This window comes from Sipha flava, unplaced genomic scaffold (genome assembly GCF_003268045.1).
Source record: "Sipha flava isolate LNK unplaced genomic scaffold, YSA_version1 330_pilon_pilon, whole genome shotgun sequence".
Lineage (NCBI taxonomy): Eukaryota > Metazoa > Arthropoda > Insecta > Hemiptera > Aphididae > Sipha > Sipha flava.
The window spans coordinates 365,463-377,601 of record NW_020273020.1 but is presented as its reverse complement, the minus strand read 5'-3'; the positions used below and the strand labels follow the sequence as shown (position 1 = coordinate 377,601).

General features: G+C 29.5%; 1 protein-coding gene across 3 annotated transcripts in view; it reads left to right on the top strand.

Moving 5' to 3' along the window:
* Positions 1 to 12,139, top strand: part of LOC112687089 (gamma-aminobutyric acid type B receptor subunit 2) — a 466,487-nt gene that overhangs the window by 103,654 nt on the left and 350,694 nt on the right. The gene's annotated exons all lie outside the window — the stretch shown is intronic.

Genomic DNA, 12,139 nt, shown 5'->3' with positions numbered 1-12,139 from the left:
TTAGATAGGTTGGTGGGTAAAAAGGAAGAAAAACATTCATCCTACATTTTAAAATTTCGTAAAAATGTTGAAGAAGGTAAAAAATTTAGTACGTAAGCTGTATTTAAAAATTGAATAAAAATTAAAAAAAATTTTCTTTATCAAAATTTACCAATTTACTGAATTTTCATAAATTTACCAAAAATTTTTTACTGGCAAATTCCATATCACTAATCATAGTACGTCTCTCTTTTATCTACTAACCATATAATGTTTTCAATCGGAATACCTCACGCCCTAGGATATGAAAGACTATACCGCGGCCAATTGTAAAATCCCAAAAGTTTACTATATATATTCATGACAGCAACTGAAACGCGTGTTACCGCTACATAATATATGTTTGTAATATAATTTGAGTATATTTTAACTTGAATTATTTTTTATATACATACTTGATAAGTTTAAACCCGCACTCAGCTTAGTCTCAAATATGTCCAAGCAAAGTCGGTTTTAACATAAAATAATTCCTGATTCTCATCTCCCTCAATGTCTAAATTGTTTCGACACGATTAATTGACTACTGTATTAATGATAATATTTTCCAAAATTATATTACGAACAAGCATACATTTTTACAGAAAAAGTTCATATGAAATTGATCGGAACCGCAAAAACGTTTAGAAGTAAGATATAGTGTGCGGGTTTAACCAATGAAAAATGTTCGGTTTCCGAACGTTACGGTTCTAAGAAGCTTAACACGACCAAATACTATATATCAGACTTACCGTATAAATACTTTTAGAATGTATTAAAACGCTCGATTTCGGTACCATTTTTATTTATAAAGCGTATTTTAAACTCGTAGAAGTTCTACCCTTCTAGAACTTTTCGAATTTATAACCTTTATTAAATGGTATTTCAATCGTCCTTGTCAATCCAACGACGGTGTGGAGGAAGTTTTAAGATCAGCGGTGTTTCAAAAACTATAACCTATTCGCTGACGTTCGCGGTATACTTTAATTACATTTTACACAACAGTGTATAACGTATTCACTCATTATTTTCCGTGGTTCTGTGTAAATATTATTTATTCTACAATTTTCGTTTGTCTTTGAACTATTTTCCTATACCACACGTGCACGCGACCGTACACTTTTCCATTCAAATCGAGTATACGTTCGGATGATAATATTATATAATATTGTTGACTTGAACTACGACAGCTCGACATTATCGATACATCGAATAATTAAAATTTCCCTTCAAACGTTCGAAGTATCAAATTTTTAATAAATCTACATTTTTAGTAAGTCAAATTGTTATTTGTCCCGTAAACATCAAATTACCGAAAGCCGACTGAGCATTGATTTAATGTTTTCGTTGATTTTATGATATATTCATAATCAGATAGCGTTAATACACTGGATGCACTGGACTGGTTCATATTACGATTTTGAGAATTTATATGACTGTCGGCAAAAATCGAATTCGTTTGTCCGACTCGTTTTATAAACTACTAGTGAAGAATGTCAGTTAGGGTGTGGGCGTTTAACTAATATCAATTCTCAATATGACTAAACTCATCGTGACAGAAATCTCGATTCCACTCGAATTGATTAAATATTTAATTGATTTTGAACTAAACTGAGCGCTACCACGATCGGTGCACGGATCAATATTTTGAGTAGCGTAACATAGCTAAACATTATTATAACACAGCAAGGGTCGTCCCGAAGATGAAAATCAAGGGGGTGTGAATATTATGAAGAATGCCGACTAAATTTTTTTACTCAATGTATGTAATATAATTAACTACATGTAGTAGTATTTTTACTTTTTTACTACATTTATATATATGTCAGTGTCACACGTTCTTAAAATTAACAATTTAATTATATATATAATAATATTCTATATTGTATAATAAGTAGTTATATACATTTTATTTGTGTATACACTGTATTACGAAATATGTAATATTTGTTTTCCGTAAGTAAAATTAGGTCCTTCTAGGCTACAATGAAACAAGTCCGACTGCCGACTGGTGTTTTCTTTTTTTTTGTGGGAGGGGGATAGAGACATCCCCCAAGACCGCATTTGGGACGGCCTTGATCATAGCCAATGTGAAGATTGCGGTTCGTCGTCATTTGAACGGAGATATTTTTAATTGATATCCATCAAATTTACGTAGTATAATTTTTGTGGCATTAAAAATAGCCCAATACGTACTGGATGCAGTACGTTCGTCCGCGAATGATTTCCGTGTCTCTCGCAATCTAACAGATACATTTCGATAACCTTAATCAACAAATACGTAACGAATATACATGGTGTCACGTGTTTTTCGGAAATCCAATGGAAATCTAACTAGTTTGACTATTAGAAGTATTACAACATTTCAGTGTTAGGAAGAAACGCGTTTTTTTTTATCTATAGGAACAAGGAACGCCTAAGAGTTCTGTTTATGAGAAGTTTGAAGGTAAATTTTCATAACATAAAAATAAAAACAAATTTTATTTTTAATAATAATATTTTTTAGAATATATCAAATATATTCCTAGTAAATTTTAACTTTGATAATAAAATAATTCATAAAATCAAGAAATCCGCATTGCACCGACACTGAATAATATTCATCTGTACATTGTTGTATAGCAAAACGTTACTTGACAGACATTTTACGAACTACGCTTTACTTACTACTACTTTCAGTGTTTACGTGTGGGCAATATACTTAATAAACGGTGGGAATTGATTTTGGGAATGAATTTTTATTATTGTTTGCTTTTTTGCGTTGATACCATCGACGACGGTAAAACTTCCGCAACTCAGTCAGTGCGAAAACGTAGTATAGACCATGATCGCTATCACTCAAAAAAAAAAAAAAAAAATACAATAAACGTATAACGATAAGACATCAGGATAAATCGATGTACATACTATAAAAACAACAATAAGAATAATTACGATAACAAAAATACAAATAATGTTTTTATTACTGCAATATATTTTGAAACATATTGGTTACGAGTTGTGTTGGGGTTATATTTACCCTCTGACGCGTTGATAATACAGCGATTTACCTCAAACTCAAACTCTGTCTCAACCTAACACATGTCATTAAAAAAATCGATAAGTCTACAGTAATTATTTCAGCGGTTATCATAATTACTGCTGCCGAAGTCTTGATAATATTATGTTCATTAAAATATAGTCTTGTCGAATTTGATTAAAACTCCGCAGTATGATCGAGAACCAGCAGCAGTCTGAATACCATTACATATTTATGTACAGAGTGTACATTATACACTGTACAATGATGATTTATTTACTGGTTTTATCAGATGGGATCAATTGAGATTTGATAATCTCCATCGTATGGTATACCCGGTGTAAACGTTATTATATTCGATGAATTACGAGTTTGTATCAGTGCAATAATATACAGTGGCGTATCTTAAGATTTTTTTTGGGGGTATCCTGACTCCTGGCAATACTTTATCTCAACAAATATTAACATAGTTTCATCACGAATTCATACCTGATTATAATACATTTTAATACCTTACATAAATGGTAATTTTTTAGTAAAAAAATCTTAGGATATCTACTTAAATTTTTAATTATTCAGCAAAAAATAAAATCGTTGTAGGTACTTCGAGTGTACTGTACACTGTACACAGTATATACTTTATATCGTCGGCCTTTGCTATAGTAATTAGTTGACAATAACTTGTATTCGAAGAAAGATAATAAGGCGATAACCAATATACGGCTCACCCGACATCACGAAACGATAATACAATTCTAAGAATTACGTAGTTCACGGTTTATTGCGAAAGTTCAAATAATATTTTGCTAATGAACTGTACCTATTTTCTGGTATAAGATGAAATATACATTATTCAATTTTCAAAGCAGTTTTAAAATATTTCGTCATTCGTTAACAATATTTTGCAATACTTCAGTAATAAATAGAACTACAAAAAAATTGGGGGGGGGGTTAAACCCCCAGGACACCACCCCTAAATACGCCACTGATAATAAATATTACAAAAGTATAACAGCCAAGAGAACCTGTTCATACCAATTCCTAGCATATTTATAAAGATAAACAAAACTTTCATTATGTACCAGAAAATAAAAAAAAAAAAAAAATTAAAATGTTAAAATTTATCTTCTGTATAGCAAACGAAGCTTTTGATTTTATACGTATTGATCAAACATTATTGTAAAAACAATTTAGTTATACCGTTGTTACACTCAGAATGGAAAAACAATTAAAAGAGATCAGTATTATTTATTTGTAAGAAAATTAAGTCTCAGTAGCAGCGCTTCTTTATTTATTTCGTTTCAGAGATCTCGCTCGGACAATATAACGTTCAATAACTTTCAAGACAAGTGATGGATGAATTCAGTTGTACTTTATAAATGTAATAGTTTGTTGAAATGTATACATTATTTGTACATTTTTGAAATAATAATGTCATGCTATTATACATTAGATATTAGCAACATCTCATGTACTATATTTAATAATGATATTAATAATAATGTGAGCAATGAGTAGATACACTTACGATGTACATGTAATAAACTTTATCGTTAAAAATGTAAAATCAAGAGATGAATACAAAAACGGCTAACAATGGTAACGGATGTACATTACCGATCGGAAACGAAGATTCATCGCCGGCGAATACGGTGCTCTACGTTTAACGTAACGAGACGCGCGTCACCAAAAACATTTCCGAATATTCCAACTCTACTTTGGCATTTAAGTAAAATTCTGGAATGTTCAAGAACGGATGTTGTCGCTAATGTAATAATAATAACAATAATAATATTTATAACATTTATTAATCGGTGATGAAATCATAATTGCGAAAAATTCCATGAAATCATGGCTTGTATTTTCTTTGGCTGAACGAGAGCTTAATTAAACAGAGTTTCTGGGAAATCCAAACGAAATTTAACAATACGCAGTATTTTAATAACATATCGGCGAGGTAAAGACACAAACAAATATTAGTACGGAGTTTAATTTATTGATGTGTATGGTTTGTAACTTCGTACGAAATAGCGATGCATAGTAGTCGTGATACATGTCGGTAAACATACAGCGGTTCAGAATTTTTACCCAATGGAAGTGTCTTCATGAATATTAATTTTTTTTTTGATTTTTTATAATTTATAGTGAAAAGCCAAAAGTAAAATCGAATTCGTATTTTCATCCATTGACCGGCTTAGAAAATATCGTTTGAATTTTCATTAAATTGCAAAGTAGCCGTTCTACGAAACACTTTGTTATGGCAATTTTAAAGTATCGCAATTTAAAATCAAGTCACTGGTTTCACATTTATAGGATACAGAAACTGTATGTTTTGAAGAGAAGGAATCCGTATACGGTTCGGTACAGTTTCTGCTGTTTGTATTTAATCAATAAAAATAAGATAACCTTTAGAAAAATAGAAGTTATAATATATATATATATATATATATATATATATATGTAACAGTGGTCACTGGTTGGCTATTATGGTTGTAACAACTAGGTTCTGTATTATCAAATATGCATACGGGTTTTGATAAACTGTGAGATTGTTTTGTAATTGTATGTACTGTGCATAATTTTGTAATTTGTATTGTATTAAAAAGGAAATTAATTTATATATTAGTATAATAATAAGTTATAAAATATGGATTTTCTCTTATAGTTTATCTTATAGAAAATCGATCGACTTATTATATAACAAGATTACAAATCGATATTTTATTGACAAAGATGTTTACACAAGTTAAATTCAGATTCAAAAAGCAGATGATTACTAGTCAATTAGTTAATTAGGTGAAAAACAATTAGATTTTGAATGATACAGTTAAGTATGTATTTACCTTTAAAGCACAACTTGAGGATCTCCATAAAGAATTATTTCAAATTAGTGTTGTGAAAAACGTATGCAAAAGTATGACAAAAGAAGGACAATTTCGTAATTTAACAGTTATGTTACCAGAGGAAGTAAGTATATTATACACTGATGAACAACGTAATTTTGTATTCAGATTATAATATTTAGAAGAATTAGAGAAAGAAAAATGTAATGCAGATAAAAAATACATATTTGATTAGGAAGTGGATGATAAAAATGACTTAATGAAATTATGTATGGATTTGAAAGCTCAATTAGAATTAAAAGACATATCATTAGCTGATAAAAAAAAAAAAATGTATTATAGATAAATTTAATGTTAAACAGCATAACGCAAGAGAATGATTAGAACAATTTGAAAAAGAATGTGATAGATATAAGGTATTAGATGAAACTAAAAAGATATACAGTTTAAAATTTTTCTTAGAAGAGAGTGCACATGAATGGTACAATTAAAATTTAAAAAAACTGTCAGTAAATAAATGGTCAGATTAGGAAGTTTCTTTTTTAAAAGTGTATGTAGATAAAAGTTGGTTAAATGTCAGATTAGCATATCACTTTAAATATTTAAATGGATCATTAATTGATTATGGTTTAAAAAAAGAACGTTTTATACTAGAAATTGAGAGTTCAATGTCAAATACATCCAGAATAAATTTCATTGTTATGGGTTTACCATAAAATGTACAAGATAAACTGGATAAAGAGGAGATTAAAAATACAGATTTATAAATGAATAAAATAAGAATGTATGATTCAGGATATATCAAACATATAAGAAATGACAAGATAAAATTTAATAATAATAATATAAGTATAAATGGAAAAAGTAATAAAGAACCAATTATTTTTTCTAAGAAAAAGCCTTGTTGTATGTGTGAAGCTTTTAATAAACCAAAACGTTATCATCCACTTTAATTCTGTAGGAACAAACAACAATATTTGGAAACAAAAATAAATGTTAATTTATTTGAAGTGAATCAAACTGAAATTGATGAAATATTGAATATTGAATTAGAAAATAAAAAAAACTAGAGAGTCTGGAAAAATCACTCCACATTATCATGTTAAATGTATTAATTAATAAATAAAAAAAAGTAAAAGGTATTTATGATAGTGGTTCAAATATAACACTTGTAAATCAAAAGATTATAAACCAATTGAAAACAAATTTTATTGAATATCATAGTTTGTTTAAAACAATTAGTGGAGTAAATTTTACTAATAGTCGGTTATTTTACTAACTGGGCACGTTTACATTTAAAAATTAATAACATTGAAAAAATATTAAATATATATATGTTAGAAAAACTAATTTAATATGGGTGTGTAAGGATGTGGTACAGAAGTGGAAGAAGTTTGGAGTGTTGTGATCGGTGACGAAACATAAAAATGAAAAAACATCAAACATTTATTTTCTTAATAATTTATTAAAATTATATATATTGCTAATTTTGACAATATTAGTAAAAAACAATATCAATTCCTTAATGCAACAGAGTGTACAATTGTTTTTGCTATCCCATCTTTCGGCAACACAAACAAACTGGATGGTTCGAAAGCACACCACGTATAACTGTCCGTGTGAAAAACATGATGTGCTCAAATCTAAGCCACAGACAGACATCATTTGGCCTTGAGACTTATTGATAGTCATTGCAAATGTCAATCTAATTAGAAATCGAAGGCGTTTAAATTGTATTGGCACATCTGTGGGTGTAATAGGGATTCGCGGTAATAATATATTTTCACCTCGGAATTTGCCATTTAAAATGATGGCTTCGATAACATTTTTCCTTAATTTGTTAATGACTAATCGCGTACCGTTGCACAACCGTGGTGGGTTTTAATTACGAAGCAAAATAACCGGAGATCCAACCTTCAGTTATAAATTATGCGGTGGTGGCATGCCTGATAAATCCAATGAGTTTAAAAACTCTGTTGAATAATTTACAGCTTCAGTAGCATCGCAAACTATATCAATATATTTGTATAAACCAAGTCTCCTGGTAACAAATGTTGTATCTTAAGATTCAATTCGCTGACGTCCACATTTTTTGCTGCTAAAATTGCTCTTTCTGCCAGCCACTCATGATTTGTGTATTATCAGTGTACATTAGGAAATATTTAGTCAACGAGAGTATTTTGCGAATCAATGATTCTACAGAAATCGGAGTGTAATTTTATGCATCCCGTTCCATCTGTAATAACTTTTCCATCACCGATATATAACAATTATACAATAGTTTTAATTATAACAATAGTTTTTAATAGTTTTTTAATAGTATAATTTAATAATTAGTTTTCAATTGCGCAGTTATCGACCTGGTCAAAAATTGTTGAATTAAACTACGATGTATTAAACAATAGCACTTAGGAGTTTAAAAAATAGATAAGAGTCTATTCGCAGACCTATCAAATATATATATACAAAATTTCATTAAAATTGGTCAAGCCGTTTCGGAGGAGTATGGTCACAAACACTGTGACACGAGATTTTTATATTTATAGATATATACAAATATAAATATATGTATATCGGCATCTATTGGTCACTGCTATAGAGTCTCAGACATTGCTGGAGTTGCACACAAATGTGTAAATTAAGAGAGAGAAAAATGTACATCTATACTGATTTATTGCAATACAGTAATTGTACGCCTATCCAAATACGCGTTCCTTCAGATCCTCCGTTTGCCTTAACCAAAAACCAATAATCTATCAATAACGTTTTCATAAGAAATCGTTTCGTAAAAAGGCTGTTTTGCATTTGAAATAGAAGATCTAAGAGGTGTTTCTCCGAGTTTGTCGAAGGATAAAAATATGAATTGAAGTTGCACGGTAAACAAAACAATTTTCTGGGGTGAGGGGGAAAAATAAATAAAAAATAATATTTACCGAGATGTTTCCGTCGAGAAAAACGGCTTCATGACGGGCGATCATTTCGTATTGCGATAGGATATTAATATAAGTTGTAACCGTGCCCGAGGTCGACTACCGGTTTTGTTATTGGCATTCGCTTAACTGTTACAAAGGCGTCTTTATATTTTGCGTGCGCGAATCGTACGATATGCAAGTGTTGTCACCGTCGTTGAAACAATACGTTTGTTGGAAACCCGAAGTGGTCGTTACCTCTGCCGTACCCGGCAGCTATTTGCATGCGGACAAGACCGTGGTCTGGCGGGGTACTCGAAACGCGGTAACGCAACGTTTGGGTTTGCGACACGTGACCTCATTCTTCGGACCCGTGTGTTCGGATATTTATTAAAACGCGTGACAGGACTGCTACCGTTATTTCCAGGGTCGAATGTTTTTCGGTGTGTTATGCAATCCGACATACCTACAATAACTGCACCCGTTATGTTATGTATACACACGTACGTACGTAATGTCGACTAAATTGTTGCAATCGCTTAGCTTGGTGATATAGCTTTATGTAGTTATATAGTATAAATATTTATATAGTTATATTATATAGTGATATAGTTTTATATAGTTTTCTGATAATGATAAAATATAAGCCTTAATAAACGAAATCGTAAGGGCGCGCATCGGGAAATGCATGCTTACGTTTTTACATAGGAGTGAGACAGAGAATGATTGATCGAGAGAGAGAGAAAATCTTTTTCACAATAACATATGTGGTATGTCACTGTATAAAATAGACGTTTCGTTCGAAATTAAACAATTAAAACATTTATGTTTATTTTGAAGTTTCAATTTACACGAGATTTTTGTCGAACGTAAAATGTAACTACTATGTGATCGATGATTCCGTGCATCCGATTTAATTAAAATTATTATATCGACGAATGCGGGGGAACAAACGATATGTTTTAAACAATGGAGTAACATACTGCTATAAAGATATTTAAATACATTATAGAGAATTAAATACATATACTAATATTTAAATACACTATACAATGGATTGTCATTTTACTGTTTCATTACACTTTGAAATTGACACATAGTTTCTTGTTATCTTGTGTTTAAAAATTTATACGATAATCTCGCAAACAATTACCTGTAATACATTTTAACTTATTAGTTATAATTATTATTATTTCGATGTAAAATGTCAATCTTTAATTAGTAACGATGCAAAGATGCGATATTATAAAAAAGAAAAAGATTTCTAAAATATTTTGTGATTGATGAAACAAAATATTTGCAAAGCAATTGAAAATTGATGGTTGATCATTATTTTTTATATTTTAATCAAAATCATTATTACCTAATGATGAATGCAACTGTTTTTACAATTTATAGAGTAAACATTTTTTTTACGTATTATTACAAAACTATATTTTAATTCCCCGAGGAATATTTTTTATTAATTTCATATGTTGAATTCGATTAATCTTTCAGAAATATTGTATCATTTAGAACATTTACAGTGGAAATATTATGTTAAAACTGTATTGAATATAATTTTCGATTATAATATAATTTGTGTTCAAATAATCTTTAAGTATGGTAAATATGTTATTGCAAAAAAGTCAGTTAATTTAACATTATTCTACATCAGGCACCGGCAACCCATGGCCCGCGGGTCGCATGCGACCCTCGGAACTTTTTGTTGCGGCCTTTTAAATATATTTCATGGTGTTTAAAATTTTAATTTTATATCTTAAATTGTTATTAATAAAATTTAATCATGACTATTACATAATAATGTGAAATGCGCTATGAGCGAAAACGTAATCTAATCATATATAATGTATATATCAAAAAAATGAAAACTTCTTTCAGTAGCATTTATATTTGTGAGCAAAAATTTTCAACACCTAAATTTCGAATAAATAAATATTATTCACGATTATCCGATGAACACTTGAATGCTGTCTTAAGGATATCAACATTTAAGATAAAAGCGGGTATAAACGAATTGGCAGGAAAAATTCAACCTTAAAAATCACTCTAGTAACTTGATATTTAAATACTTTTATGCACTCAAAAATTAATTAATAATTATTTTTAAACTATTAAATTTTCTCCAGTAATTAATGTATTTGATTAAAAATTAGTTAATAAAGACAACCGCAATGTTAGACTTATAATATGATTGTGTTGCTATCTGTAAATACGAGTATATTAGTATTATAATATATATATATGTTAAAATTATTTTTTTAATATTTTAATTTTGTATGCGGTCCTCAATGAAAAACTGAAAAAAAATTACGGCCCGTGTAGGTAAAAAGGTTGCCGACTCCTGTTCTACATGATAGGTGCATTGTATAACTTATGATTCTAAAATACTAAAATTTATTGGCATAACGTTTTGATTAGAATAGTTGAGACTATAATGTTAATAAATGAAATTGAAGACCAACCACCAGGTCTTGATTAGTAAAAAATAAATGAGGTTTAAATTTTAATGATCGTAGAATAGTTGATTTGTTTTTTTCTAAGGTTGGAATCAACATAAGTAGATATATTAGTTTTACAGTAAGAAAAATCCACTTCTCGAATGATTTCAACCCCATATGCGCTAGTGAAAATTCATTAGAAATTTATACAAATAATTTTTTTCTTAGTTTTTTTAACTCAGTTTTGGAAAATTGTAAAAAAAAAAAAATTTAAATAATATAATCTCTATTCACCACGATGAGGTTGGTTACATTCATGCGAGTTTATATACACACGAATATTGATAAAATATCATATTCAGAAAAGGTATAACGGGTTAAGGTATAACGATTCAAAGCATATTAGAATAGGTATCTCATTAATTTTCATTTCTGTAAAAACGTATATGAAACTTATAGCACTGGTAATAATAAGTGTGTTTTATGAAGTCAAAAATTATTAAAAATATATAATATCAAATAGTGAAATAAATGCAAAAGGTTATAATATTAAACGTGCAATAATAGCGTTTTAAACCGTCATTATAAAAATGTGACGTTGATATATTGGTTAAACTATAAACAAAATAATTCTCGTTTCAATATTCAAAATACGATCCGGAATAAATTAGTAGAGTCAAGAGACTATTTATATTCGCACAGATTTTTATGTCCGATAGTACATTACAAGAAATCGTTTAGTTGATTCGAACTTAGTTCGACAGTATAAATAGAAACAGTCTCGAACTTTGAATTTTTGCGTAGGACTTTTATGTGAGGTTGCTTGCTTTTATTCGAGTCATTATTTTAAATCGCCGTCTGGCTTACACACACACACACACACACACACACACACACACACACACACACACA